This window comes from Schistocerca americana, unplaced genomic scaffold (genome assembly GCF_021461395.2).
Source record: "Schistocerca americana isolate TAMUIC-IGC-003095 unplaced genomic scaffold, iqSchAmer2.1 HiC_scaffold_422, whole genome shotgun sequence".
NCBI classification, from domain to species: domain Eukaryota; kingdom Metazoa; phylum Arthropoda; class Insecta; order Orthoptera; family Acrididae; genus Schistocerca; species Schistocerca americana.
This window is the reverse complement of record NW_025726151.1, coordinates 35,001-40,000: the sequence shown is the minus strand read 5'-3', so window position 1 is coordinate 40,000 and position 5,000 is coordinate 35,001. Positions and strand designations below refer to the sequence as shown.

Sequence of the window (5,000 nt, the reverse complement as noted above, 5' to 3'; positions counted from 1 at the left end):
GGCGCTGATTAGTAATAGATAGAGCCATCAGAATACAGATAATGTATACAACTGTCCGTATACATGCTGAAAGACTCTGCTCACAATCACACGTCAGCCAGACACTCTTATCACGCACTACTCTCTGCCTGTAACAGGCACACAGACAATATCTAAGCACCAGCATGGAACAACACCCAGTGCATCCTCTCTGCCACATTAGACAATCCACACTATCATAACCAGACCGGGAGGTCCACTCGGAAAACAGAATATCCCACCCTTCCGACAACCACCATTGCTCAGCTAAGCCACCAACACCCACACATGTCCTACACAGGGGTGCACCCAACATCACAATACTGCCTCCTGTCACACCACACAAACAATGGCACGAATGAAAGACACAGGTCTGCCACAAGCATGGAATCAGAGCGCCGCCTGTTATGAGCCAAAGGTGCACCCTGACGTGGCAAATCAGATGATGCCGCAGTCATTTACTTACGATAATCACAATCAACAAACCAGCCCCCCCCCCCCCCCGAAAACACCTTTCCTTACAACAATGTGTGCCTTAACCTAACCCGTATTGTGCCTTAACCTAACCCGTATTGTGCCTTAACCTAACCCGTATTGTGCCTTAACCTAACCCATATTGCGCCTTAACCTAACCCATATTGCGCCTTAACCTAACCCATATTGCGCCTTAACCTAACCCATATTGCGCCTTAACCTAACCCATATTGTGCCTTAACCTAACCTATATTGTACCTTAACCTAACCCATATTGTACCTTAACCTAACCCATATTGTACCTTAACCTAACCTATATTGTACCTTAACCTAACCTATATTGTACCTTAACCTAACCTATATTGGGCCTTAACCTAACCTATATTGGGCCTTAACCTAACCTATATTGGGCCTTAACCTAACCTATATTGGGCCTTAACCTAACCTATATTGGGCCTTAACGTAACCCACGTTGCGCCTTAACCTAACCTATATTGTACCTTAACCTAACCCATATTGTACCTTAACCTAACCTATATTGGGCCTTAACCTAACCTATATTGGGCCTTAACCTAACCTATATTGGGCCTTAACGTAACCCACGTTGCGCCTTAACGTAACCCACGTTGCGCCTTAACGTAACCCACGTTGCGCCTTAACGTAACCCACGTTGCGCCTTAACGTAACCCACGTTGCGCCTTAACGTAACCCACGTTGCGCCTTAACCTAACCCATATTGCGCCTTAACCTAACCCATATTGCGCCTTAACCTAACCCATATTGCGCCTTAACCTAACCCATATTGTACCTTAACCTAACCTATATTGTACCTTAACCTAACCTATATTGTACCTTAACCTAACCTATATTGGGCCTTAACCTAACCTATATTGGGCCTTAACCTAACCTATATTGGGCCTTAACCTAACCTATATTGGGCCTTAACCTAACCTATATTGGGCCTTAACGTAACCCACGTTGCGCCTTAACGTAACCCACGTTGCGCCTTAACGTAACCCACGTTGCGCCTTAACGTAACCCACGTTGCGCCTTAACGTAACCCACGTTGCGCCTTAACGTAACCCACGTTGCGCCTTAACCTAACCCATATTGCGCCTTAACCTAACCCATATTGCGCCTTAACCTAACCCATATTGCGCCTTAACCTAACCCATATTGTGCCTTAACCTAACCTATATTGTACCTTAACCTAACCCATATTGTACCTTAACCTAACCTATATTGTACCTTAACCTAACCTATATTGTACCTTAACCTAACCTATATTGTACCTTAACCTAACCCATATTGCGCCTTAACCTAACCCATATTGCGCCTTAACCTAACCCATATTGCGCCTTAACCTAACCCATATTGCGCCTTAACCTAACCCATATTGCGCCTTAACCTAACCCATATTGCGCCTTAACCTAACCCATATTGCGCCTTAACCTAACCCATATTGCGCCTTAACCTAACCCATATTGCGCCTTAACCTAACCCATATTGTACCTTAACCTAACCCATATTGTACCTTAACCTAACCTATATTGTACCTTAACCTAACCTATATTGTACCTTAACCTAACCTATATTGTACCTTAACCTAACCTATATTGGGCCTTAACCTAACCTATATTGGGCCTTAACCTAACCTATATTGGGCCTTAACCTAACCTATATTGGGCCTTAACCTAACCTATATTGGGCCTTAACGTAACCCACGTTGCGCCTTAACGTAACCCACGTTGCGCCTTAACGTAACCCACGTTGCGCCTTAACGTAACCCACGTTGCGCCTTAACGTAACCCACGTTGCGCCTTAACGTAACCCACGTTGCGCCTTAACCCAACACACGTTGCGCCTTAACCCAACACACGTTGCGCCTTAACCCAACACACGTTGGGCCTTAACCCAACACACGTTGGGCCTTAACCCAACACACGTTGGGCCTTAACCCAACACACGTTGGGCCTTAACCCAACACACGTTGGGCCTTAACCCAACACACGTTGGGCCTTAACCCAACACACGTTGGGCCTTAACCCAACACACGTTGGGCCTTAACCCAACACACGTTGGGCCTTAACCCAACACACGTTGGGCCTTAACCCAACACACGTTGGGCCTTAACCCAACACACGTTGGGCCTTAACCCAACACACGTTGGGCCTTAACCCAACACACGTTGGGCCTTAACCCAACACACGTTGGGCCTTAACCCAACACACGTTGGGCCTTAACCTGCTCTGTAATTGTCATACGACGCGTTAAATTAGTGTGGTGTTGCCTAACTGCAACCCCCGCAATATAGTTTGCTACTCGCACTGCCTGGTCCCCAGAGTATCGCTTCATGTTAAACACCTTGCAGCTATACACTGTAATGCGGATGGCAGCAGGACGTACATGCTCAATGCCCTTCGCAGTTGTTCATTGGCATTTGCATGGCGAAGCACAGCCTACGTTGTGGTACGGCGTGTGTCAACTGTCCGCTGATGTTGTACGTCCAAATCACACACTGTACTGCACATTGGTCCTCATGTACTGAATGATACATCGTGGTACATGTGTGACCGTACCACGACTGCGCCAACAACGGCGAACCATACGGTCCAAATATTGTGCACTCAGCTACGTGTCGTCTCCCTATAAGAGCTGGATTGCAGTATGGTATGCCGTGGATGGCGATCAGCATGAGCCGTCTGTTGATGTAGTGGCGCGTGTTGTCAGACGTAGTCGTCTCTTCTCACACACCGTGATAGCATGGTGCACTGCGTTCCACATCTGCGACATGCGACAGAGGCCGGTTGACAGTCGTTCGCGCAATGGACATCGCATACGTACGGGGGCCACCTTCCACGTGTTCGCGAAGCGTGCACATGTTGTTGCGTGTATGTGGGCAGACATAGTGTGTCGTGACACCTGACACAGGCATGCAACAATCGTTGAATTTGCAAATGGCGATGGACGTCTACGTTTGCTGGTGACGTTACGCAAATGAACAACTGGTAAACGGTTGTGGTGCGGTTGTTCTCGCTAGAGGTGAATCAGTGATGGCGACGATCGGTTGAGCTACCAACCGGTTGTTTCAGCGATACCCACCATGCCCACGAACGTGAATGGCATGTGGGTGTGAAGCGATACGCGGCGGTGGCTGGGTGGGACCGTCCCCGGCCGGTGAGGGGGGGCCTCCCGGCGTGCTGGCCGCGCGGTGCGTGGGCGCACGCGCTACAGCCGGCTGGTGGGGGCGGCCAGTGGCAGGCGCGCCGGCCGACGGAGGCGGCAGGCGGCGCAGCTGCGCGCCGGCGCACCCTGCACGCGGCGCCGTGCGGCCAAAGTAGGTCCTCGCGGGCCCGGTGCGAAGCGCGGTGGACATCTGCAGTGTGCTGGTCCGATTGAGGACTGTGTGCGCTGAGGATGCGCCGCCGCCCGGCGCTCGGCGCCGCGACGCCGTCTGCTGCTCGGTCGCCTCTGCGGTTCTCGCAGGTGGTTTGTATCGCAGCTGTGCGGACGTGTTGGCGCGTGCGCTGTGCTGGGAGAGTTCGCTTCGGCACCCAAGTGGGGCTTTTGTCCTTCTGTGGCGCTGGCGTTGGAGCTGCCGGCCACCGTAGGTGGCGCGTGTTGTCTCCCGCCGGCAATGCCACGACAGCACGCTCCCGGGCCTCTGTCGGCAGCGGCAAGCTCAGTTGGGAGCACGGGTGGTCGCACCTAAAGCGTCTACTCGCCAAACTCCGGGCGATTGCGCCTCTCTCGAACCCGACCAAGTACTTAGGACGGCGCTGCGCGCCGCCGGGACCTGAGAGGGTTTCGAGGTGTATTGTGCAGGGGAGCTCAGCCTCCTCCTGTTTGCAGAATAATTGAGCGGACGCTTGCGTGTTCGCGCGGGCCCCCGGGACACACTCCCGGGCGGCCGGCTGCTCAGCTCTAGTTGACGCAGCTCCCTGGTTGATCCTGCCAGTAGTCATATGCTTGTCTCAAAGATTAAGCCATGCATGTCTCAGTACAAGCCGCATTAAGGTGAAACCGCGAATGGCTCATTAAATCAGTTATGGTTCCTTAGATCGTACCCACGTTACTTGGATAACTGTGGTAATTCTAGAGCTAATACATGCAAACAGAGTCCCGACCAGAGATGGAAGGGACGCTTTTATTAGATCAAAACCAATCGGTCGGCTCGTCCGGTCCGTTTGCCTTGGTGACTCTGAATAACTTTGGGCTGATCGCACGGTCCTCGTACCGGCGACGCATCTTTCAAATGTCTGCCTTATCAACTGTCGATGGTAGGTTCTGCGCCTACCATGGTTGTAACGGGTAACGGGGAATCAGGGTTCGATTCCGGAGAGGGAGCCTGAGAAACGGCTACCACATCCAAGGAAGGCAGCAGGCGCGCAAATTACCCACTCCCGGCACGGGGAGGTAGTGACGAAAAATAACGATACGGGACTCATCCGAGGCCCCGTAATCGGAATGAGTACACTTTAAATCCTTTAACGAGTATCTATTGGAGG

At 51.5% G+C, this 5,000-nt stretch overlaps 1 non-coding gene across 1 annotated transcript in view; it reads left to right on the top strand.

Moving 5' to 3' along the window:
* Positions 1-4,430: 4,430 nt before the first annotated feature.
* The window catches only part of LOC124582898, a 1,910-nt gene continuing 1,340 nt past the window's right edge, over positions 4,431-5,000 (top strand). Inside the window, exon 1 of the ribosomal RNA XR_006973961.1 lies at positions 4,431-5,000. This exon is cut by the window's right edge and continues 1,340 nt beyond it. This is a non-coding gene — a ribosomal RNA (small subunit ribosomal RNA).